This window comes from Scyliorhinus torazame, chromosome 16, assembly GCF_047496885.1.
Source record: "Scyliorhinus torazame isolate Kashiwa2021f chromosome 16, sScyTor2.1, whole genome shotgun sequence".
Lineage (NCBI taxonomy): Eukaryota > Metazoa > Chordata > Chondrichthyes > Carcharhiniformes > Scyliorhinidae > Scyliorhinus > Scyliorhinus torazame.
Window position 1 is genome coordinate 178,628,774 of NC_092722.1, and position 26,989 is coordinate 178,655,762.

The 26,989-nt window shown below is 45.3% G+C and overlaps 1 protein-coding gene and 1 long non-coding RNA gene across 10 annotated transcripts in view; one reads left to right on the forward strand and one right to left on the reverse strand.

Moving 5' to 3' along the window:
* The window catches only part of LOC140393261 (uncharacterized), a 47,220-nt gene extending 32,168 nt beyond the window's left edge, over positions 1-15,052 (forward strand). The window contains exon 3 of the long non-coding RNA XR_011935559.1: positions 14,274-15,052. This is a non-coding gene — a long non-coding RNA (uncharacterized lncRNA). The remainder of the gene's footprint in view (positions 1-14,273) is intronic.
* LOC140393260 (gamma-adducin-like) overlaps positions 1-26,989 on the reverse strand; it is a 308,595-nt gene that overhangs the window by 164,897 nt on the left and 116,709 nt on the right. The gene's annotated exons all lie outside the window — the stretch shown is intronic.

Sequence of the window (26,989 nt, forward strand, 5' to 3'; positions counted from 1 at the left end):
TCAAATCCAATACCTCAGGGAATTACAAACCAAAGTCACAATTGTGATTTAAGAAAGCATGCATTCAGCCCTGGGGCAGTATCACCAAATATGCTTAATAATATCAGTCAAATGCTGAAAAGGCACTCACTACTTGCACAAATCAAGGATGATCAACAAGGGAGGTGTCTGTAGCCAATACAAACATTTCAACAAAGTATAGGAAATTTACATCACCCCGAAGCAAACGTACACGGGAACAAAATATTATTTCTCCTGAATGTCTGCACTGTGAATGCAACTGGTGACAAAAGAGACTTGCAATGATGTTGATTGAACAGGAAGGGACACTGTGACAGGACATATGGCAGGCAAAGGGAAGCACACTTCCTGACCTCAGTCATGACCAACATGAAAGATACAAGTGTTGAAAAATTAACTTCCTCAATCAGATGTGATATGCCTCAATTCCAAATTTTAGTTAATTTTAATCATGGGTTTCTTGTTTCCTCCACCCATGCAACTACAGCATGCTTAAGTTCATATTTTTCCGTAATAACATTGAAAAATTGGTTGTTTTCGACTTCCCCTTTATATAAAAAAAAAAGAGGGCTAATTTTCACTGAGTGGATTCCTTCTCTCGCTCGCATTCTTCACTTATGCCAGCGGAAAGGATTACTAAATAGGGTGACTATTCTAGAACAGGTTACAATGGTTACACATAATGCTGGCAATCATACAATTTGATATGATCAGGTGAAGAGGGAATGAATGGCTCCCCTATTTTCTTTCTCGTTTGGCCACAAAAGGTTTTTTTGTTAAATGAATTTACATATCAAAAGTGTTTAACTACTTATATGCTGTGACCATAAAAGCCACGGTCAGACAGGATTTGAGTTTTTAAAAAAGTTTCAACGCACACACCCACACACAAACGGATTGTAGAGTAGGGAGAATAGATTAAGTAATGTAGAACCTGAAGTGTTGGGTACTCTGATACACAGACAAACCAACACGGTTGCGAATGGTACAACGCAGTTTTATTTCAATGAACTACTAACATATTAAACTCTGGTATTCAGCACATGGTGAACCTCTGAGTGGCTGGCAATGAGGTCCGTGCCCTGAGGGAAGTGTTGTGTTCCCTGCTTTGTACTGTGTATGCTCTTGTCTGTAATTGGCTGTCGTGTTTTGTGTGTTGATTTGTCCATCATTATGTATGTATGTGTTGTGATGTTCATCTGAATACCATGACATCCCCCCCTTTTTTACAGGATTATGTGCCTACGCGTTTATAAATAGAGGTGTGTACTGAGTGTAGCTAAATGTGTGTGTGTGCGCAATATTTACAGCATGTACATGGGGCTTAACTATTTACAAGGGGCGATGTCGGGTGTGACATAACAACGAGGTTGTACCATAAACAAAGAACGGGGAAATGTGGAACGATAAAACAAATTCCTGTAACGATAAGAACATAAACATATTAACAAAGTGGTTGCATGAGTTCAATGTATAAACAGTCTCATAAGTCCAGTCTAGTAGGTGGGCGACGAATTCGGGTTGACCACCTCAAGGGTAGGTCTGGAACCACCGGCTGAGGAACGGGCCTGGCCACGGGCGACGACGGAAGGGGCATGGTAGCAGGCAGCTCCACGAAATCAGGAACAACAGGAGGGCACGGTGTCGGTGTAAGGTCTCGTAGCGAGCGTGGAAGCAGGCGAAGAGCCCGGCGATTGCGCCTACGAATGGATCCATCAGGCATGCGAACCAGGAACGAGCGGGGAGCTTCGGCAGGTGCTTCTGGCAGGTGGATGCGGACTTCGTCTCCAGGGGCCAGGGCGGGAAGATCAGTTGCCCGTGTGTCATATGACCTCTTCTGGCGACCGCGCTGCAGTTGCATCCTGTGCAGTACCGGAGCATGGTCGATTGTGGGCGCCAGAATGGAAGGCACAGTAGTCCTGAGGGCGTGACCCATCAACAGCTGGGCTGGTGAGAGTCCAGTGGCTAGTGAGGCCGAGCAATAGGCCAGCAGGGCGAGGCAGAAATCCGATCCGGCAGCAGCAGCCTTACAGAGGAGCCGCTTGACAATGTGAACGCCCTTCTCCGCCTTTCCGTTGGACTGGGGGAGCAGAGGGCTAGACATCACGTGTTCGTGCAGGACACAGGCTTCGATTGCGGAGGCTAAGGTGAGGCCTTTTATTTTTAAAAGCTGCTGGCGTAGGGTGCCCGAGGCGACCCCTAAAACGATCTGGTCCCGAATCATGGAGTCTGAGGTGGTGTCGTAACCGCAGGACTGCGCGAGGATGCGGAGATGGGTAAGGAATGACTGAAAGAGTTCCTCCTTACCTTGCAGGCGCTGCTGGAAGACATATCTCTCAAAGCTTTCGTTGACCTCGACGTTGAAGTGTTGGTCGAGCTTGAGAAGGACCGTCTTGTATTTGGATTTGTCCTCGCCTTCCGCGAACACCAGGGAGTTGTAGACATGGATGGCGTGCTGCCCTGCGGTGGTGAGGAGGATGCCGATCTTTCTGGTGTCCGAGGCGCTCTCTCTTTCGTTGGCTTCCAGAAAGAGCTGGAAGCGCTGCTTGAACAGCTTCCAACTTACGCCGAGGTTCCCAGCGACTTGCAGCGGCTGCGGTGTGGTGACGGTGTCCATGGCGCAGGATGGCAGATTGGTGGGTAGGTGTCAAATCACTCCTGGTATCATGAAGTGCTGGATACTCTGATACACAGACGAACCAACACTGTTGCGAATGGTACAACGCAGTTTTATTTCAATGAATTATTAACATATTAAACTCTGGTATTCAGCACATGGTGAACCTCTGTGTTGCTGGCAATGAGGTCCGTGCCGAGCCCTCTCCTGCTTGAGTGCCCAGGAAGTGTCGTGTTCCCTGCTTTGTACTGTGTATGCTCTTGTCCGTGATTGGCTATCGTGTTTTGTGTGTTGATTGGTCCGTTGATCTGTCCATCATTATGTGTGTATGTATGTACTGTGATGTTCATCTGAATATCATGACAGAACCCAGTCCAATTAGAGTTATACGGATGCTGACAGTCGATGACTTGGCTAGCTTCAGGAGCTGGCCCTGTTTCTTTCACTGTCAAGGCCGTTTAAAGCAGTAGATAGTCAAGAGTGCGAACGTGAGAGAGGATGAGGAAGAGAAGAAATCCACCAGGATCTTGTTCCTTCAGTGTCTCAGTGGTTTATCCTGTACTGCAGAGAAAACAGGTTTCAAACACAAAAAGGGTTGGCTTGTCACATAACTTCTCTGTACCCCAAAATATGTGGCTGTGGCTAGTGTATTCCTGTTACCTTAGTTCATGGGTAAGAATTCCTCTTTCAGCCAGGGTCCCATTGTCCAAGTGATTATATCTAATGGGTTGTCTCCAACCAGTTGAGTACCCAAGTGATTGGCTGGGTAGTTTGCAGGCAGTTTTGGAACATAGAAGGTACAGTGATGCAAATATGCAGTTATCTTGGACTGTGATCCAAAATCACCAGATTGGGGTTTAGTCTTTTTAAAAAATCAATTAGGGGTTTCCAGCCAGTAAATTCAAAGATCATTTATTGATATGAAGCATGGTTTTCCAATGTGATTGGTGTTTCCTGCAGCTCACTTACTGAAAGAATGGCTTCCATTTACCCAGAGCCTTTCCCAGCCTCAGAACCTCCCAAATGACTTTATGACGAATGAAATACTTTTGAATCACAGACACTGATAGTGTGGGAAACTTTCCAGAACCCAGCAAGGTTCCACAACAGCAACAAAATAAATAACCTGATTATCTGTTTTGCTGACTGAGGATTAAGTGCTGGTCAGGACACTGGGAAGGTTCCATTCTCTTCTTTGAACAATGCTACAGGAACATTTTTTTAAAGCCGACAGCAACCTACGGTATAAAGCATTGCCTAAAAGACAGCACCTCCTCAGTGCAACACTGAACTATTAGTCTAGCTTAAGCACTGAAATTCTTGTAGAGGGCCACTTCACCAGCCGAAGTGCAGCAGAGTAGAACCCACGTAGCACCCTCCTTGCCAGAAACATTAGCCCTGATAGTATCTGAGAAGTGAGGCATGTGTGGGTAGTGGAGGAGGAAGGGTTGTAAAGGGGGACATGGGTCAGGGATAAACAGACAATGCTGCTGGGTATCATATCACTGCGGATGGAGGGGTGGGGAAAATTATAGTGGTTTTGCAGGCCTAAGCTTTTTGGACCATGAAGAAACAATCCTACCCCTCCTGGTCCAACATGAAATGTGGTAAAGACTAGATATAGCCCTTGGAGCCCCCTTTTACCAGCCGGTTTCCAAGGTTCTGGGTGGATTGCCTGTGACCATTCATCCTGCCTCTGTTAAAACTGGAAGCAGACAGATTAGAGACAGATTGGAATTAATTCTTTTTTACTTTTTTATTTGGTACTTTTCCAAATAAACGTTTCTTGCAAAACAAATTCATCTGGTTCAAGGCAGAGGTGTTAACATTATTTCCAACTCGGCTCAAATCCTTGCGATAAGACCATTTGAATATCTTCAGTGGACTACTAGTATCCACAAGTGTACATCAGCAGCATCCACCCCAAGCTGATCCACCTTTGCAAGAAGGTGGTGAACCTTGCTACTCTGTCTGCATTTCCCCAAAGCCAGATGAAAAATATTTTATGGCCAAACCTTAAGATCTTCGAGTCCCCAGGTTAACTTTCAGAATGATTCAAAAGTTCTGATGTTGAGACTTCCGGGTGCGGCGATGACCAGCTAAGTCGCACGTTTCGGCAGCTCCCGGTGGAACGGACTTTTGGGCTCTTAATAAGAGCCCCAACGGCAATTTTAACGGCTAAAAGCACTGTGCAGTAAACCAGAAGGGAATCCCCCCTGGATACGGATGGAAAAAGGAGAGGAAAGTGGCCGGATTGCGGTGGATCCTTTAGAGGAGCGGCAAGGAAGGCAAGCAAAAACCAAGATGGCGTCGGAAGGTGGCAGTTTAATATGGGGCCCTGAACAACAAGAGTTCTTGAAATGCTGTGTGGAAGAGCTCAAAAAGGAAATGAAGAAAGAGCTGTTGGCCCCGATACTACAGGCGATTGAAGGGCTAAAAGATGTGCAAAAGACCCAGGAGCGGGAGCTTCGGGTCGTGAAGGCAAAGGCTGCCGAGAACGATATACAGGGCCTGGTGGTGAAGACGGAGATGCACGAGGCACACCATAAACGATGTGTGGAAAGGCTGGAGGTGCTGGAGAATAATGCGAGGAGGAAGAATTTAAGGATTCTTGGTCTTCCTGAAGGTGCAGAAGGGGCGGACGTCGGGGCATATGTGAGCACGATGCTGCACTCGTTAATGGGAGCGGAGGCCCCGAGGGGTCCGTTGGAGGTGGAGGGAGCATACCAAGTGATGGCGCGAGGACCGAGAGCAGGAGAAATTCCCAGAGCCATAGTGGTGAGATTCCTCCGTTTTAAGGACAGAGAGATGGTCCTTAGATGGGCAAAGAAAACTCGGAGCAGTAAGTGGGAGAACGCGGTGATCCGCGTATATCAAGACTGGAGTGCGGAGGTGGCGAGAAGGAGGGCGAGCTTTAATCGGGCCAAGGCGGTGCTTCATAAAAAGAAGATTAAATTTGGAATGCTGCAGCTGGCAAGACTGTGGGTCACATATCAAGGGAAGCACCACTACTTTGAAACGGCGGATGAGGCGTGGACATTTATTGTTGAAGAGAAATTGGAATAAGCGGGTTATTAAAAAAGAAAGTTTGAGACAAAGTGGTGGGGCGAATATGGGGGGCGAAGAGGGGGGAAAAGGGGGGGAGATGATTTTTATGTTGTTAATCCTGCGACCCGGTAACTTTTCTCTCTTCCACAGTTTGTGGGGGAGGGAGGAAGGGAGGTGGAGGAGCTGGGGGCGTTGGCCATTGGGGGCGGGGCCAAAAGGGAAGCGCGGGCTTTGTTCCCACGCTATGATAATTATGGCGGGAATAGGGAAGCAGGAAGGAGGGGGCGTCGCACGGTGCGAGCCGAGGTCACGGGGGGAAGCCGAGGTCGGCCAGAGTTTGCTGACTTCTGGGAGCAACATGGGGGGTGAAACTACGCTAGTGGGGGATCTAGCGGGGGGGGGTGGGAGGGGGGATTTACTGGGTTGCTCCTGCTGGGGAGAAGGGGGAGCTGGTATGGGGTGGGGTGGGCGGGGCGGGAGGGCACCGCCTGGGGGGGACACAGCTGCGTGGGAACCGGGTGAGGAGCTGGATAAAAGGGGATGGCTAATCGACAGGGGGGGGGGGGGGGGGGGGGGGTAAAGAGCCCCCCAACCCGGCTGATCACGTGGAATGTGAGAGGGCTGAACGGGCCGATAAAGAGGGCACGGGTACTCGCACACCTTAAGAAACTTAAGGCAGATGTGGTTATGTTACAGGAGACGCATTTGAAACTGATAGACCAGGTTAGACTACGCAAAGGATGGGTGGGGCAGGTGTTTCATTCGGGGCTAGATGCGAAAAACAGGGGGGTGGCTATACTAGTGGGGAAGCGGGTAATGTTTGAGGCAAAGACTATAGTGGCGGATAGTGGGGGCAGATATGTGATGGGGAGTGGCAAATTACAGGGGGAGGCGGTGGTCTTAGTGAACGTATATGCCCCGAACTGGTATGATGCCAATTTTATGAGGCGCATGTTAGGACGTATCCCGGACCTAGAGGTGGGGAAGTTGGTAATGGGTGGAGATTTTAACACGGTGCTGGAACCAGGGCTGGACAGATCGAGGTCCAGGACTGGAAGGAGGCTGGCAGCAGCCAAGGTGCTTAAAGACTTTATGGAGCAGATGGGAGGAGTAGACCCATGGAGATTTAGCAGACCTAGGAGTAAGGAGTTTTCGTTTTTCTCCTATGTCCACAAAGTTTATTCGCGAATAGACTTTTTTGTTTTGGGAAGGGCGTTGATCCCGAAGGTGAGGGGGACGGAGTATACGGCTATAGCTATTTCGGATCACGCTCCACACTGGGTGGACTTGGAGATAGGGGAGGAAAAAGAACGGCGTCCACCCTGGAGAATGGACATGGGACTAATGGCGGATGAGGGTGTGTGTCTAAGGGTGAGGGGGTGTATTGAAAAGTACTTGGAACTCAATGATAATGGGGAGGTCCAGGTGGGAGTGGTCTGGGAGGCGCTGAAGGCAGTGGTTAGAGGGGAGCTGATATCAATCAGGGCACATAAAGGAAAGCAGGAGAGTAGGGAACGGGAGCGGTTGCTGCAAGAACTTCTGAGGGTGGACAGGCAATATGCGGAGGCACCGGAGGAGGGACTGTACAGGGAAAGGCAAAGGCTACACGTAGAATTTGATTTGCTGACAACGGGTACTGCAGAGGCACAGTGGAGGAAGGCACAGGGTGTACAGTACGAATATGGGGAGAAGGCGAGCAGGTTGCTGGCCCACCAATTGAGGAAAAGGGGTGCAGCGAGGGAAATAGGGGGAGTGAGGGATGAGGAGGGAGAGATGGAGCAGGGAGCGGAGAGTGTGAATGGAGTGTTCAAGGCAGTCTATGAAAGATTATATGAAGCTCAGCTCCCGGATGGGAAGGAGAGAATGATGTGTTTTCTGGACCAGCTGGAATTTCCTAAGGTGGAGGAGCAGGAGAGGGTGGGACTGGGAGCACAGATCGAAATGGAGGAAGTAGTGAAAGGAATTAGGAGCATGCAGGCGGGGAAGGCCCCGGGACCGGATTGATTCCCAGTTGAATTTTACAGGAAATATGTGGACTTGCTCGCCCCGCTACTGATGAGAACCTTTAATGAGGCGAGGGAAAGGGGACAGCTGCCCCCGACTATGTCAGAGGCAATGATATCGCTTCTCCTAAAGAAGGAAAAAGACCCGCTGCAATGCGGGTCCTATAGGCCTATTTCTCTCCTGAACGTAGACGCTAAGATTCTGGCCAAGGTAATGGCAATGAGGATAGAGGATTGTGTCCCGGGGGTGGTCCATGAGGACCAAACTGGGTTTGTGAAGGGGAGACAGCTGAATACGAATATACGGAGGCTGCTAGGGGTAATGATGATGCCCCCACCAGAGGGAGAAGCGGAGATAGTGGTGGCGATGGATGCCGAGAAAGCATTTGATAGAGTGGAGTGGGATTATTTGTGGGAGGTGTTGAGGCGATTTGGCTTTGGAGATGAGTATATTAGATGGGTACAGCTGCTGTATAGGGCCCCAATGGCGAGCGTGGTCACGAATGGACGGGGGTCTGCGTATTTTCGGCTCCATAGAGGGACGAGGCAGGGATGTCCTCTGTCCCCATTATTGTTTGCACTGGCGATTGAGCCCCTGGCAATAGCATTGAGGGGTTCCAGGAAATGGAAGGGAGTACTCAGGGGAGGAGAAGAACATCGGGTATCTCTGTCTGCGGACGATTTGTTGTTGTATGTGGCGGACCCGGCGGAGGGGATGCCAGAGATAATGCGGATACTTGGGGAGTTTGGAGAATTCTCAGGATATAAACTGAACATGGGGAAAAGTGAGTTGTTTGTGGTGCATCCAGGGGAGCAGAGCAGAGAAATAGAGGACTTACCGCTGAGGAAGGTAACAAGGGACTTTCGTTACTTGGGGATCCAGATAGCCAAGAATCGGGGTACATTGCATAGGTTAAATTTAACGCGGTTGGTGGAACAGATGGAGGAGGACTTCAAGAGATGGGACATGGTATCCCTGTCACTGGCAGGGAGGGTGCAGGCGGTTAAAATGGTGGTCCTCCCGAGATTCCTCTTTGTGTTTCAGTGCCTCCCGGTGGTGATCACGAAGGCTTTTTTCAAAAGGATTGAGAAGAGTATCATGAGTTTTGTGTGGGCCGGGAAGACCCCGAGAGTGAGGAAGGGATTTTTGCAGCATAGTAGGGATAGGGGGGGCTGGCACTACCGAGCCTAAGTGAGTACTACTGGGCCGCCAATATCTCAATGGTATGTAAGTGGATGGGAGAAGAGGAGGGAGCGGCGTGGAAAAGATTGGAGAGGGCGTCCTGCAGGGGGACTAGCCTACAAGCTATGGTGACGGCGCCGTTGCCGTTCTCACCGAAGAAATACACCACAAGCCTGGTGGTGGTGGCTACTCTGAAAATTTGGGGGCAGTGGAGGCGGCATAGGGGAAAGACGGGAGCCCCGGGGTGGTCCCCGATAAGAAATAACCATAGGTTTGCTCTGGGGGGAATGGATGGGGGATTTGGAACATGGCAAAGAGCAGGAGTAACACAATTGAGAGATCTGTTTGTAGATGGGACGTTTGCAAGTCTGGGAGCGCTGACCGAAAAATATGGGTTGCCCCAAGGGAATGCATTCCGGTATATGCAACTGAGGGCTTTTGCGAGGCAACAGGCGAGGGAATTCCCGCAGCTCCCGACGCAGGAGGTGCAGGACAGAGTGATCTCAAAGACATGGGTGGGGGACGGTAAGGTATCAGACATATATAGGGAAATGAGGGACGAGGGGGAAATTATGGTAGATGAGCTGAAAGGGAAATGGGAAGAAGAGCTGGGGGTGGAGATTGAGGAGGGGCTGTGGGCTGATGCCCTAAGTAGGGTAAACTCATCGTCCTCGTGTGCCAGGCTAAGCCTGATACAATTTAAGGTGTTACACAGGGCGCATATGACTGGAGCACGGCTCAGTAAATTTTTTGGAGTAGAGGATAGGTGTGCGAGATGCTCGAGAAGCCCAGCGAATCACACCCACATGTTCTGGTCATGTCCGGCACTACAGGGGTTTTGGGTGGGGGTGACAAAGGTGCTTTCGAAGGTGGTGGGGGTCCAGGTCGAACCAAGCTGGGGGTTGGCTATATTCGGGGTTGCAGAAGAGCCGGGAGTGCAGGAGGCGAAAGAGGCTGATGTTTTGGCCTATGCGTCCCTAGTAGCCCGGCGCAGGATACTGTTGATGTGGAAGGAAGCCAAGCCCCCGGGTGTGGAGACCTGGATAAATGACATGGCAGGGTTTATAAAGCTGGAACGGATTAAGTTCGTCCTAAGGGGATCGGCTCAAGGGTTCACCAGGCGGTGGCAACCGTTCGTCGAATACCTCACAGAAAGATAGAGGGAATGGAAAAGAAGAAGACAGCAGCAGCAACCCAGGGGGGGGGGGGGAGAGAGAACCAGAAGGACTCTCAGGGATGTTAGTGTATAAGTATAATATGTATAGGTTGTTGTTATAGGTAATTGTATACTGGACTGCTGAATTGTATTTTTGGAGAGTATTTATTTGGGACAAGGCAGTTGCCATTTAGTTTTGTTTTTTAATTTTGATGTTGTTTATATATTATTTATTTCTTGTTTAGAAAACTGGCCATTGTTATTTATATTGTTATATTACAGTGTAAAAGATACACAATGTACTGTTATGGTTGGCCAAAAATTTTGAATAAAATATATTTTTTTAAAAAAAGTTCTGATGTTCATACAGTATGAACAAAATTGATTGTTATGTCTACACAATCAAAATGATTTGTCGAAAGTCACCAGCAAAGCTTAAATATGAACACTCACAGAAGTTACTAGAGAACAGCCAGATTAATTTGGTAGAAACAAATTTCCTAATATTTGAGTTCAGGAGAACAAAAAACAAAACTCAATGGGAAGTGTCTTGATTTGTGCTGGCGCTTTGTATAACGGAGTACAGTCTAAGCAAAATCAGATGTTTACTCATACAAGCATAAATTGCTCCTGATAGTAAAACTCTCAACACTCACTAATCCGCATTGCTTTTAAATGCCATATATTGTTCAATTTTCTTCATTTCCCACAAACCTCTTCAGAAATATCACCCTGTTATCCAGCACAAGGTATGCACTTCCTTTCCGTGTCCTTTTTCCAACTTCCCATCTCTCTTTCAGTCAGCTTATAGTCAGCTTACTGGGGATCTTTAAGTCTTATTCTTTAAGGTATGTAATATTGTCTCTGACTTTTATATTAATACAAAAAGCATTATTTTTAAAAGTAGAAAGTTGTTGTTGAGTTCATACTGTATAAGACATGGACTGTACAAGATATGGGTTCCTATTGCTGGCTCCCAGCACACAGATTGCAGGAAACCAACTCGATAATAATAATAACAACTTGCATTTACATAATGCCTTTAACATAGAAAAATATCTCAACAAACTTGCCTCAAAGGTTAACCACCCAAGCATGGCTGTCAAGACGGACCTTTACTAAGCCCAATGCAAGTATAAAAATGAGCTTATAAACCTCGGCGGCAATAGTAAAGCAACAGTAAAATAAAATTGTACACCCATCAGGTAGTAGAAAACACACGTTGCCTCAGTTTATGACAATTTAAGTACAAATCAACATGGTGCACATTATAAATGAAGGCTTTCCAGGTTCTGAATTCTTTAAGCTGCATCTTCTGTTGTCTCTTTGGCGTAATAACTTTTCTGAAATTCCTATTATATTCCACTGCACGCTTGTTCACAAAAATGTTTATTAAAAGTTATACTTTTTATTTTTAATTAGCAGCTTTTTTGGCCATGAGAACCTAAAATTTAACTTGGTAACCATTTTAAGTTAAACACTCATTTAGAATCAAAGTTCATTTTTGCTTGCACAAATGGAGATCCATTATTGCCGTTTTACTCATTTGGTTGGAATTATATCAGTCTGCCATTTAAGGAATATTAGGTCGACAAATTGTGTAACCCCAAAATCTAACTACACCCATATCATAAAATCATAGAATCCCTACAGTGCAGAAGGAGGCCATTTGGCCCATCGAGTCACACAACCCCTCCAAAAGAGCACCCGACCTAGGCCCACACTCCACTCTATCCTCCTAACTGTTGGGCACTAAGGGACAATTTAGCATGGCCAATCCACCTAACCTGTACAGTTTTGGACTGTGGGAGGAAACCGGAGCCCCCGGAGGAAACCGACGCAGATACAGGGAGAACATGCAAACTCCACACAGACAGTCACCCAAGGTTGAAATTGAACTGGGCGGCATGGTGGCGCAGTGGTTAGCACTGCTGCCTACCGCGCTGAGGAGCCGGGTTCGATCCCGGCCCAGGGCCACTGTCCATGTGGAATTTGCACATTCTCCCCTTGACTGCGTGGGTTTTACCCTCACATCCCAAAGATGTGCAGATTAGGTGGAGTGGCCATGCTAAATTGCCCCTTAATTAGAAAAAAATAATTGGGTACTCAAAATTTATTTTTAAAAATTGAACCAGGGTCCCTGGCGCTGTGAGGCAGTAGTGCTTACCACTGTGCCACCGTTAGCTGACTGCTCTCTAAACAGATAAAACTTTGACTGCAGTTGAAGCACTGAACTAGAAACAGAATTGGGACGGTAATTTTGTTTTGCCCAAGATATACTTATTTTCTAAAATATTTAATTTTGGAACGAATAGGACACCATAACTTAACCTACTCATTAAAATATATATTGACTTTTAAAAAGAATAACAAAAGGCACACTGAATTGCTTTGAAAACAGCAGCTCCTTTCAGCGCACAAATTGATGGCTGCTTAGCACCATAGCAACAGACGTTCTATGACAAACAATGATCCAGAATCCACCACCTTCACATACAGATATTTTAGGACAGATTGAAAGATACATCACTTTGTTGCTATACTTTAAGCATACTTTAAAAAGACTTCCGTAAACTAGCATCAACATTTCTAAACCAGAGTAAACACTGTACTGCTGTTGCAAACTGTATTTCTTCATTTGCCACTAATATTATAGTTGCACCTCAATGACCACTAAACCTCTTGCCATGTCATCACTTCAGTTAAGTAGGCCTTGCGAATTGGAAGGTGTGCGTAATCAACAATGAATCCCATCTAAAAGATATTAAACAAAGCTGACCACAATGAAAAGCTAAACAGAATGTTATTAATTGTATGAAGACACCCTTCTAATGTTGCAAGACAAATTTTTCTCCATCAATGCAAAACAGTGTGGTCCCCAATCCTCCCTAGGGGTTCATATCCACTACTTTATAGATTTAAACCTCATCAGGAAGTAGGAATCATAATTGAATGCTTTCAATAATAAGGTGTGGCGAATCCACATAAGCAGATAGAAAATATTGTACCGGCCCTTTTGACATAATAACCACAATATTAAGCAACATAACTGCTCACCTACACACACCAATTCCTGCACCTATCCTTCCTTCTGATGAAGAACTATGCTTATATGAAAATGCCATTCTTTGCTGTAACCAATTGTTGCCAATCGGCACCAATAATGTTGCCAATTAATAATGATGCTCTTTAGAGTCGCCAGGTATCAAATGATACCACCACAAGGCTTTACCGGATAGCGATCAAACGACCACACAACCAGTTAGTCAGTTCAAGTTCAAAGATGGTTTATTTACACACAAGGATTACTTTGACATGCAACACAAAATACTACAAGTTAAACTACACCTAACAACTACAATAACCTATACTTAACTTCAGGGTAACCGACTCTATGCAGATGGACAAGGCCTTTGTCCGCGGAGATCATGCGTGGCTGGGTGGAAGAAGTGGCTCTGTTTCTGCTGGGCTCACCTGTCTGGTGGCGATTGTTGGTCTTGAACTTGTCTGTCTGGTCGCTATGCTGCACTTGGGTTGGCATAGGCCGGATCCAAGAGAGACCGAGCACATGGCTGTGTCTCTTCTTATCCCTCTGGGATTTCGCACTCTTTGGGGCGGTCCTTAACTTGGACCCAATAATTCGACAGGCTTCGATCACTGCCTTCGATTTTGGCCAATAAAGGGGCGGGTGCCTTGATGGCTGGGCATGTCCTTAGCGGTCATTGACCTTGGCTGTTTGGGCTCCCTGAGTAAAGGGAGTGGCGCCGATTAGTCTGTATCTGTATCAGTTACCCGAGTACAGTTCTTTTGTTCTGGGGAAATAGGAAATGGAAATGCAAACGAGCGGGGGTTTCGATCGCGTCTAGCTATCTGGGTTGCAAATACACACACAAGCTCGGAGTCTGTCTGAGTCCTGGGTTGGCCATAATTCCAATGGTCCTTTGCAGGTGGCCATCTGAGATGGCTACACAATGTAAGGACAAATGGGATGCCACCAGAAGGAATGCACCAGTTGTCACAAACAGCAATATCACTGAAACCTTTTTCAGATGATCAAGCTCCTAATCATAATCAAGTTTCAAAGAATTAAGTGAACAAAATATCTCATTATAACCCATCTCATCCTGTACCAAGGAAAGAAATCTTGGAGTAGGCTATCCACTCAGCTGGGAATGGGGTAGGGCAAGACCTTTCCTTTCCTTGTAAAAGCTCTATCTTAATAACATTGTTTGATTATGTTTCCAGGTATGTTTAACAGTGTTGTCCTGTGTCGATCCTGGCATCAACTGGATTGCACAATGCCATGTATTTTAGAAATGGTTAATAAGGGATAAAGTAAAGTACAGTAAAATACCACAGTCCATTGGAGCCGCAGTCTGTTGGAACATGAAATGAAAGGATACCGATTTGAACTTTCAATCTTCACCAGGTTCCACGAATACACTGACAACATCCAGCTGTACCTCACCATTTGATACATCCACTGCAAAGTTGTCAGGCTGGTTTTCTAACATCGAGACAAAATGGGAGGCAAAAGCACTCAAGTGTCATGATGTACCCAATTTCAGAACAGTGTGGAGAGACGCCACAAAAGAACGTACCCATTCGACTGGATTATGGCAAGACCCAAAATCAGAAAAAGATAGTAGCATAATGGAAAAGATCTGCATGTCTGGCAACATCTGTGGAGAAAAAGAGTTAATGTTTCAAGTCCAATATGATTCTCCTTCAGAAATTAGTGGCATAATAGGTTTGGAACACTGTCCAATCATCTTAGTGGCTTGGACTAAAGTTTTTGGGATTAAAATACCTGCAGCAGCAAGAGCCTCATCTTAATAAATTGGGGCAGTTTCAACCCAGCACCTAAGATTCTGCAAGTGTTGAGCACAAAAACAAAAGCTATTAGTATTAATGAGCTCTGCTACAGCCAGGGAAAAAATGACTACTTTCCCACAGACAGCGTGCCAGACTTTCTTTTGAAATAAAAGGCTGAATTCAACAAGCATTATCCCTTAGAGGGGCCATTTCATGTGACTTAGTTTTGCATTAAATTAAGCCATGGAGGCCTAATATGCAATTACTGTCAATTAATTTCACATACATATGCCAAAGCTTCTGGTGATCGTTGACAAACAAATTTCAAATTTTCATATTAAGGTTTTATCTCTAGACTCCCCCAATATTTAATATTTAAGGGCAGCACGGTAGCATTGTGGATAGCACAATTGCTTCACAGCTCCAGGGTCCCAGGTTTGATTCCGGCTTGGGTTACTGTCTGTGCAGAATCTGCACATCCTCCCCATGTGTGCGTGGGTTTCCTCCTGGTGCTCCGGTTTCCTCCCACAGTCCAAAGATGTGCAGGTTAGGTGGATTGGCCATGATAAATTGCCCTTAGTGTCCAAAATTGCCCTTAGTGTTGGGTGGGGTTACTGGGTTATGGGGATCGGGTGGAGGTGTTGACCTTGGGTAGGGTGCTCTTTCCAAGAGCCGGTGCAGTCTCGATGGGCCGAATGGCCTCCTTCTGCACTGTAAATTCTATGTTAACCTATGTTAATATCAAAAATACATAAAGTTCTGAACTTTGTTGTTTTGTTAGTACCACTTTGCTACCACTGACAAAGACAACTGAAGCTACATTTATAGGTATTACATGAACATTAAACTTGTTTCAATCTGCTGATAACAGTATGATACTTTGAGATTAGGGCAGCCGTATAGTTGCACATATCCCAGATTTAAAAAAAAAAAATTTAGAGTACCCAACTTTTTTCTTTCACAATTAAGCGGCAATTCAACCAATTGAGGTGGCCAATCCACCTACCCTGCAAATCTTTGGGTTGTGGGGCTGAGACCCACGCAGACACAGAGAGAACGTGCAATCTCCACATAGACAGTGACTCGGGGCCGGGATTGAAACCGGGTCCTCAGCACTGTGAGGCAGCAGTGCTAATGACTGAGCCACCATGCCGCCCTTAATATCCCAGATTCGTGGTCTGTTCAATTTCCTGGCCAAAGATTTGAGAGGTTACAATTAAATTGCAATAGTAGTTTGTAAAAGGGCTCATTTGCAGGGTTTTTACAATTTACATTATGCCAATCACGGCTAAGGACCTTCCATGGTATGCCACTAACCCATCTTAATGTGTGCAATTGAAGTTCTGAGGCTTGTCTTGCTCAATCAAGTCATCTGATCTTTTGGTGGCATTTTTTGGTAAACATTTCTGCATCTTGTCTCAAGTAGTAGTTGTATTTTCTAGGAACTTTATTTGTTTTGGGGGGTGGTTTAAGTTGCAGTATCATGTGTTTCTGCAAATATTTAAATAGCTCCACACAAAGTTTTGAGTATAGGCATTTCCCGACAGTTACAAATACATTGGACTGCATCAGAGCAGAACAGGAGTTTGTGAAAGGTCACCAAATGCAGGTGCAATATCCAAGTCATATTGTCCACACAGATATACAAATTCCCCCATTATACACCTCAAGTACCTCAACTTGTCAGCAACCTATCTAAACTGTCTCCAAATTGCAGTTATACTATCTGGTGCTGGATAACCTGTAACCTTCCTCCTGTTGTATTGCAAAGTTTCCACATCACCCAGAAACATGTATTCTGCCATGCATATGTGTATCAAGGAGGTGGTAGTTAGTGATAGAAAGGAGCAACAGTTTAATCAATTTTCTCATGTAAGTAAGAACCAGCTGGACAGATAGAAGATCTTCCACGAAGTGGTAGGCTTCCCTCAAGTGCATTGTTGTTCATGGCACCAAGGTGAGCAACACCTAGGGAAGGTGGTGGTGGCATTATCACTGGACTAGTAATCCAGAGACCTAGGATAATGCTCTGGGACCTGGGTTCAAATTCCACCATGGGCAGATGGTGAAATTTCAATTCAATTTTAAAAATATGGAATTAAAAGTCGAATGATGACCACAAAATAATTGTCGATTGTCATAAAAATCCATCTGGTTCACTAATACCCTGTAGGGAAGGAAATCTGCTGTCCTTACCCAGTCTGGCCAACATGTGACTCCACACCCACAGCAATGTGGTTGACTCTGAAATGACCGAGCAGGCACTCAAGAGTTCAAGGGCAATTAGGGATGGGCAATAAATGCTGCACCAGCCAGCGACACACATGTCCCTTGAATGAATTTTTAAAAGAATATGCAAGGACTATCAACATCCTGGAGGTTAACATTGAGCAGAAACTGATAAATAGGTATTATTACTGTGGCGACAAGAGCAGTTCAGAGGCTCAGAATTCTGTAATGAGTAATTCACTTCTTGACTCCCCAAATCCTGTCTATCTGCACTCTACAAGACACAACCTAGGAGTGTGATGGAATATTTTCCACTCGCTGGATGAGTGCAGCTCCAACAACAGTTAAGAAACTTGACATCATCCACGACAAAGCAGCCCACTTGATTGCCATCCTATTCGCCAACTTCAACATTTAGTCCATTCAAGACCAATGCAGTGGCAGCAATGTGCACTGCAGCTCCTTTGACAGTGCCTTCCAAACCCGTGACCTATGCCATCTAGATAGACAAGGGCAGCAGATACATGAGAACACCACTACGTTCATGACCCCCCCCACTCCCCCAAACTACACATCATTCTGACTTGGAACTATATTGCCATTCCTTCACTATTTTTGAGTCAAAATCCTGGAACTCCCTTCTTAACAGCACTAAGGGTTTATCTACACATGGATTGCAGAGGTTCAAGGTAACGGCACAGCAACATCCTCTCAAGGGCAATTAGGGATGGCAATAAATGCTAGTCTGGTCAACAATTCCAACATCCTGCAAAATAATTTAAAACTTGCACAAAACACTTGCTCAGCTTCATCTAAATGATTTGTTTTGGTTCAGGGCATCACACTTCAGGAAAAGGTATGAAAGTGTGAGAGAGAGTGCAGAAAAGATTCATGAGAATGGGAACTTCAGTTATGTAGATATATTGGCGAAGCTGGAATTGTTTTCCCTGGAGAAGGTCGAGACGAGATTCGATAGAGGCACTCAAGATCATGAGAGGTCTGGACAGTGTAGGTCGGGAAAACTGTTCCGACCAGTGGAAGGATTAAGGGGGAAGAGGGCACAAATTTAAGGTGATTGGCAAAAGAAGCAATGGTGACACGTGGATAAGCTTTTTCATGGATCAAGTGGTTAGGATCTAGAATGGCGGAAGCCTGTGGTGGAGGCAGATTCAATAGAGCCATTCATGAGGGAATTGGGGGCCGGTTTAGCTTAGTTGGCTAGACGGCTGTTTGTGAGTGAGGCCAACAGCACGGGTTCAATTGCCGTACCGCCTTCTCAACCATGCCCCTCTTCTGAGGTGTGGTGACCCTCAGGTTAAATCGGTACCAGAAGTAGGAGTCATAGTTTGAGGACAAGGGGTAAACCTTTTAGGATTGAGGTGAGGGGAATTTTCTTCACACAGAGAGTGGTGAATCTGTGGAACTCACTACCACAGAAAGTAGTTGAGGCCAACATGTTGTGTAATTTCAAGAAGGAATTAAGATATACCTCTCGGGGCTAAAGGAATCAAGGGAAATGAAGGGAAGGCAGAATGAGGGTATTGAAATTGATGATCAGCTATGATATAAATAAATGGCAGAGCAGATTCGAAGGGCCGGATGGCCTCCTCCTGCTTCTATTTTCTATATAAGTTACTTAACCCTGCAACCACTCTCGTGAAATCTATTCTGCACTTTCTCCAATGCCTTCATATCTTTCCTAAAGTGCAAAGTTCAGAACTGGACACAACACTTCAGTTGAGGCCGAACTAGTGTTTTATAAAGGGTCACCATAACATCCTTTCTATTGTATCCTACGCCCTTTATAAAGCCCAGTGTCCTGTTTGCTATTTTTAAAAATGAATTTAAAGTACACAATTCATTTTTCCCACTTAAGGAGCAATTTAGCGTGGCCAAACCACCTACCTTGTATATCTTTGGATTGTGGGGCAAAACCCATGCAAACACAGGGAGAATGTGCAAACACCACATGGACAGTGACCCAGAGCCGTGATCGAACCTGGGACCTAGGTGCCGTGAGGCAGCAGTGCTATAACCACTGAGCCACCGTGCTGCCCGCTGTTTGCTATTTTAACTACTTTCTCTTGCTGTCACAATTTGCACACATATATCCCCAGGTCACTGTTCATGCATTCCTTTAGAATTGTAGCCTTTAATTTATATCGCCTCTCAGTCGTCCTACCAAAATGTATGACTTCCTTCTTCTCGGTTAAATGTCATCTGCCACAATTCTACCTGTCGATTTAGGCATATGCCCTCCTTTAATGTGTGTTGTGTTTTGGAGCTGTGACACTACGGAGCACAGAGGTTTAAAACAATAGAGCTTTATTTACAGTGTGTTATCTCTTACTGTTCTTCACTCTCTGTTTCCTGCGCTAGGACTCACAACGTTACTTCTGATGAATACATCAGAAGTCAGTACTAGGAATATATTAATACAACAGAGTTTCACTAGAGCTAATAAGAATTCACAATACTTCCAAGGTTTGGGCCATCTGCAAACTTTGACACTGCCCTATACACCCAAATCTAAGTCATAAGTATATAAATCAAGAAAAGCAGGGGTCCTAGTATTTACCCCTTGGGAACACCATTGTATGCCTTCCTCGAGTCTAAAAAAACAACCATTCATCACTTCTGCTTCTTGTCACTCACTCCATGCCAGCACTGTTTGTTTTTATTCCACGGGCTTCCACTTTGTTCACAAGCCTAACGTGTGAGACTTTATCAAACGTCTTTTGAAGTCCAAATACATCAAATTACCCTCATCAGTCCTCCTGGCTACCTTAGCAAATAAAACCTCAAATCAAGTTAGCCAAACACAATTTTGACTTCAACAAATGTGTGTTGGCTTTTCTTGATTAATTCACCCGTGTCCAAGTGATTGTTAATTTTGTTCTAGATTATCGTTTCTAAAAGCTTTTCCATCATCGAGGTTAAACTGTCTAGTCTGTAGTTGTTGAGCTTATCCTTACACCCTTTCTGAACAAGGGTGTGGCATTTGCAATTCTCTAGCCCTCTGGCACCTGGCCTGTATCTAAGGGTGTTACGATCCCAGCTTTCATTACTACTGGAGAGGAGGGTCCCAGAATGAAACCTTAGCCTAAAAGACCGTAAATTTTACATTTCTTTCTAAAATATTGATGAACAGAGATACAGGACGGGCAATTAGGTTTCGACAACAAACAAACATTCATGAAAAGTTGACTATAATACAATGCTCCTTCACTCCCATTTATCTTCACAAATGTATGCAGATTTTAAGAATAACACAGGTCACAAGATATATCTTGTTATAATGTTCTCAATACATGCACAATCCCTGAAAACCAATCCCTGTAAACCAATAAGTCAACTGTGGTCAAATTGACTCAATTCTGAAACCAAGTGGGAGATGCCATGCCACCCAATCGAACCTCACTGGATTTCTTCTGAAAGCACCCCCCTAAATGATTGTCACACGAGTGTTTCCAAACACCACCCTCCAAAAGATACGCCTTCGAATCATCTTCCAAACAACTCTTTCTATCAGCTGTTTTCAGCAAGGGTTCACTTCCAGGATTTCAACTCTTTCAGTATTCCACGGCCTTGAATTGCCACATACATTCAAGCTTCCACACAATCGCTCAGGTACGCAACCATGCCAGTAGAACACTACTGCTTCACAGGCTGCATTAAGATGTAACCAAACTTGTGTTTTACCTTTGATGTCTGGTTCTCTACTTTAAACCTGGTTAATCTGGTTACTGCAGCTGCCTTTTTAACTCAAGAGTACTTTCTCTGCCTTTTCCTTGCAATGTACAGTACCTTGTTCAAATTCCAGCTCCTTTTGTCCATGTGACATCAATCTTCCTGGGACCTGTCTTTTCATTCCCTGGTTTCTAGAACTATCTTCTCTTTAGTTTCTAGTGTTGCTAATTTAATGAGTGAGGCTCTTATGATATGGTGTGATATCCCAACAGCGTCGCCAATACTGTAGGTATTTCTATTTATCTTGGTGAACCACAAGCCTTCCCTTATATCAATCAAATGACCACACAACCAGTTAGTCAGTTCAAGCTCAAAGATGGTTTATTTAGATACTCAAGGATTACTTTGACATGCGAACACAATATACTACAAGTTAAACTACACCTATCAGCTACAATAACCTATACTTAACTTCAGGACGACCGGCGTTGTGCAGATGGATAAGGCCTTTATCTTGACCTCGCGTGGCTGGTTGGAAGAAGTGGCTATGTCTCTGCTGGGCTCAACCGTCAGGTAGCGATCGTTGGTCTTGAACTTGGCTGTCTGGTCGTTATGCTGCAGTTGGTGTGGGCACAGGCCGATCCCAAAAGAGGCTGGCACAGGCCGGGTCCAAAAGAGGCAGAACACATGGCTGTGTCCCCTTTTATCCCTCTGGGATTTCGCGCTCTTTGGGGCGGTCCTTGATCTTGGACCCATTAGTTCGGCAGGGCTCTGATCACGGCTTTCGATTCCGGCCAATAAAGGGACAGGTGCCTTGGTGGCTGGGCGGGTCCTTAGTGGTCATTGACCTTGGCAGTTGGGCTTTCTGAGTAAAGGGAGTGGCGTCGATCAGTCGTGGCTGTACCGGTTTCTTGATTGGAGTCCTATTGTTCTGGGGAACGGGCCATTAAAATGCAAACGAGCAGGGGTTTCGATCAGGTCTAGCTACCTGCATTTCAAATACACAGAAGCTCTGGACCTGTCCGAGTCCTGGGTTGGCCATAATTCCCATGGTCCTTTGCAGGTAGCTAGACCTGATCGAAACCCCTGCTCATTTGCATTTTAATGGCCCGTTCCCCAGAACAATAGGACTCCAATCAAGAGAACAATAGGACTCCAATTGGCCATAATTCCCATGGTCCTTTGCAGGTGGCTATCTCAGATGGCTACACTAGGACTTACTTTCTTCCCATTACTCCATTGTCCAGCTTCTGCTTCTGGCAAAGCTGTGAGAGCGGTTTCCTCTCTGGTTGCGAAACTCCTACTGCCTTAGGTCCAGTTAAAAAGGGTCTTTCTAACTTAAGGGAGTACCCTGGTTGTTAAGCAACAGCTCAGTCCTTTAAGCTCAGTTTGCTTTTCATATCATAAACACTCTAAGCACAATACTGACAGTTTAAATTAAACCAAAATCCTCATACATGCAAACTCGTTTGTTTAATATGAATCTACCTAAAGTCTTAATCCATTCTTACACAGAAACACTAAATTAAACTCTCTTAAATCTATACCTTATTTCTAATATTGAATAATACAAACATAGATTACTTAAACTACCTATATTTCCTGCTGTGGATTGAAAGAGTCAGTCAGTCCACAATTTTTGTCCTTATTTTCTTCAGCATTCTCAGTTGCATCCCTTCTGCGTTTAGTGACTTATCAATAAAGTACAGTGAGCCTTCTTTAATACCTTCTCTTTATCAATTATTAGCCCATCCAGTATCTCAATTACCGTCTCCTTCACTATAATTAGCAGCATCTTCTTCCTAGGTAAAGGCAAATGCAAAGTACTCGCTCAATATCTCAGCCACATCCTCTGCTTTCATGCATACATGTCCTTTTTGATTGGTCCTTAATCCACCCCAAACCCTCCCTTACCATCTTTTTAGTATTTATATCCCAATAGTAAGTTGCAATGAGGAAATAAGAATCGTACAAATCAATATAGATAGGTTAAAGGATCGTGGGTCAAAACGTGACAGATGCAGTTAAAATGTGGATACGTGTGAGATCATAAACCCAAAGAGAAAATGCTGGAAAATCTCAGCAGGTCTGGCAGCATCCGTAGGGAGAGAAAAGAGCTAACGTTTCGAGTCGAGATGACCCTTTGTCAAAGCTGTGAGATCATGCATTTTGGCCAGAAAAATGGGACGGCAACTTATTATCTAAACTGGGAGAGACTTCGGGGTGCTCCATTGCAGAGGGATCTGAGGATCCTCGATCATGAGTCACAGATGCAGGGACAGCAGATAATAGAGAAAGCGAATGGAATGTTGGCATTTATAGCTAAAGGAATAGCGTATAAAGGTAAGGAAGTGTTGTTGCAACTGTACAAGGCATTGGTGAAATCACAACTAGAGTATTGTGCATATTTTTGGTCCCCTTATTTGAGGAAAGATGTAGTGGCATTCAAGGCAGTTCAGAGGAGGTTCATTAGGTTGATTCCAGAGATGAGGGGTTTGTCGCATGAAGAGAGATTGAACAGTTTAGGCCTATACTCTCCAGTTTAGAAGAATGAGGGGAGATCAAATGGAGGTATACAAGATGATAAAAGGTATGGATAAAGTAGACGTGGAGCGGATGCTTCCTCTTGTGGGGCATTCTAAAATGAGAGGATAAGAGGTAGCAAATTTAAATCAAGAGAAGAAACTATTAATAATCTTTATTAGTGTCACAAATAGGCTTACATTAACACTGCAATTAAGTTACTGTGAAAATCCCCTAGTCGCTACACTCCGGCGCCTGTTCAGGTACACAGAGGGAGGATTCAGAATGTCCAATTCACTTAACAAGCATCACTTTTGGGACATGCGGAAGGCCATTGGAAACTCACACAGGCATGGGGAGAACGTGCAGACTCCACACAGACAGTGATCCAAGCTAGGATTTGAACCCAGGTCCCTGCGCTGTGAAGCAACCAACACTGCTAACCACTGTGCGACCATGCCACCTTCCCTGAAAGGGTTGTGAATCAGTGGAATTTGCTACCCCAGAGAATGGGGAATGCTGGAACAGTGAGTAAGTTTAAGGAGGAGTTAGACAGATTTTGTTGAAGGGCTATGGTGAAGTTAAGGCCAGGATGAGATCAGCCATGATTGAATGGCGGAGCAGACTATTTTTGTTTTCTTTATTGTTCATGGTGGGCATTACTGGCCAGGCCAGCACTTGTTGCCCATCCCGGAGGGCATTTAAGAGTCAACCACTTTGCTGTGGGTCTGGAGTCACATGTAGGCCAGGTAAGGATGACAGATTTCCTTCTCTAAAGTGCATTAGTAAACCAGATTTGTTTTTACATCAATCAATGGTTTCATGGTCATCATTCCAGATTTCTTTTTAACGGAATTCAAATTCCACCATCTGCCATGGTGGGTTTCAAACCCATGTCCCCAGAGCATTATCCTGGGTCTCTGGATTACTAGTCCAGTGACAATACCATTAAACCACTGCCTCCTCTAGGATGGGCCAAATGGCCTAATTCTGCTCCTATATCTTAGGAACTTATAATAGAACACTTTTGGATTCCCCTTTGTTACCAGTCTCTTCTCGTACTCCTCTTTGCCTCATTTGTTTTTTTACCTCACCTCTGAACTTTCTTTATTCAGCCCGGTTCTCATCTTTAATATCAGCCTGACTGACATTGGTCATATGAACCCTTTTCTTGCTTCATTTTAATTTTGCTTCTTTCCAGCAGGCTCTGACTGCCTGACCTTTCCCCCTCGCAGCAATGTACCGAAACAACCTCCTCTTTATGAACAGCCTATTGCTCAGTTACAATTGTGCCTACCAATGTTTTGATTTCAATTTGCATGGACCAGGTTCGTCCTCAACCCATGAAATCAAGCATTTTTTACACTAGATTTTTTCCATAGCTAATTTAAACCTGATGATCACCCTTCCATAAATGTTCTTCCAATGATACTTGGCCCATTTGACCTACCTTATTCCCTAGAACCAGATCCAGCAATGTCTCCTTTCCGCGTTGGGCTGGAAACATACTGTTCAACTTTTCTTGTACAGACTTCATAAACTCTTCTCCCTCACTGCCTTTTATACTATTATTATCCCAGTCTATATTAAAATAATTCAAGTTCCCCATTATAAGACCATAAGACACAGGAACAGCATTCGCCCACTCGGCCCATCGAGTCTGCTCCACCATTCAATAATGGCTGATATTTTTCTCATCCCCATTCACCCCATAACCCGACCTCCTTATTAATCAAGAATCTCTGTAACTTCCCCGAACACTTGCTCCTCTATATCTGTCCAACTACCACTATCTACTGGCCTACAGAATACTCCCAGAGTGCAATGGCACATCAATTGTTTCTATCATGGTTAATTTTTATTTGTCGAAGTACCAACTGTGGGGGCTTGTGTAAAAACAATGGCTGCTGCATCAACAGCCATGGGTATATTATAATTAATTAATTGACCGTGCAGTGCTTGAGGATGTCACAAGGATGAGAAAGGTGTCCGAATCAATAAAACTAGGTCCTGCCTTTTCTGCTAAGTTGTGCTTCGTGAAGTGAGCCTGAATTACATACCCGACAAGAACAACCATCATCTAGTGTCACTGTTGTCCATAAAATGCAGGAGCAGAAGGCAGCCATTCAGCCCATACTGACCGAAATGTCCGCCATGGCCCCCATCTGCAGCAACCTTAGGTTCGTACCAGCCATGCTTGGCGCCATCTTTAAGAGGTGGAGTCAGGACGGGGGTACGCTGACGGTTAGAGATTTTTTACACAGAAGACAGACTAGCTACCCTAGAGGAACTGACGGAGAGATTGGAGCTACCTAGTGGAAACAAACTCCGACATCTGCAGGTTAAGAACTTTCTCCACAACGACACAATAGCATACCCACTGATCCCTAAATCGCTGGCTTTGAAAGCAGACCAAGGCAGGCCAGCAGAACGGTTCAATTCCCGTACCAGCCTCCCCGAACAGGCGCCGGAATGTGGCGACTAGGGGCTTCTCACAGTAACTTCATTTGAAGCCTACTTGTGACAATAAGCGATTTTCATTTTCATTTCATTTTCAGAGATACACAATGTTAGAGGAGCTACTGGATGTAAGTAATCTGGGGAGGGGAAATTACGGGTATCTGTACGGATGACTATTAGAAAGATTGCGCTCATCACTGGACGAAACACGGGAATAATGGAAGGAAGAGCTAGGGACTCTGAAGTAAAGCATTGAGCAGAGCCAACTCCAACTCATGCGCAAGGCTAAGCCTCATGCAGCTGAAAGTGGTGCACAGAGTGCACCTGACAAGAATCCAATGAGCAGGTTCTTCCTGGAGGTGGAGGACAAATGTGAACTGTGCCAGGGAGGCCCGGCCAACCACATCCACATGTCCTGGGAATGCCCCAGACTTGTTGGGTTCTGGACAGCCTTCTTCGAAGCAATGTCCAAGGCTGCGGGCATGACAGTGGAGCCGTGCCCGAGCGGCAGTCTTCCGGGTATCGGACCAGCCAGAACCATTAATGGGGAAAGAGGGACAAAGCCCTTAACACAGTAATTTCCTGCCAGAGAATCCTGCTCGGCTGGCTTGCAGCCCTTCCGGAATTTCTCCACCTGGAGAAGATCAGTTTCGCTACCGAGGGTCAGAGGATGGTTTCCACAGTTGGTGAATGACGTAGAGGCCCTTCACCAACTTGTTCCAGGACCTGTTCGAGGCCAACAGAGCAAGGGGAGGGGGTGGGAGGAGACACTGCGAAGGGAGGGGATGGGTGTGGGTGGGGAGAGACTAGAGAGAGAGGAGGGGGAGGCTGTAAAACAGCCAAAACAGATATCAGATATCCCAGGGCAAGGCTGTTAGAAACGGACCCCTCTCACAAACAAAAACATCAAAATTGAGGTTGAAGGAGAAGGAGAGAGAATGGAGGAGGGTGGGGCCAATTGACAAGAGTGGGAGGGGAGAGGGAAAACACCATACACATGTAAATGAAGATAACTGCCCACTGTATAATAGGCGACCCGATAAAAGATCTTGAAACAACAAATGAGGGGGCGGGGAGCCAAGGAAAATGGCTTGTATATTGTAACCGATGCGCACACCCAACACACCCTTGTTGAATATAGTTTATAAAATGTAAAAACTTTAATAAAAACATTTTTTTAAATAAAATCTCACGGGTCATAACGGAGGGTGGGGCACTCCCAGGATCTACCAGCTGCGTCGTGC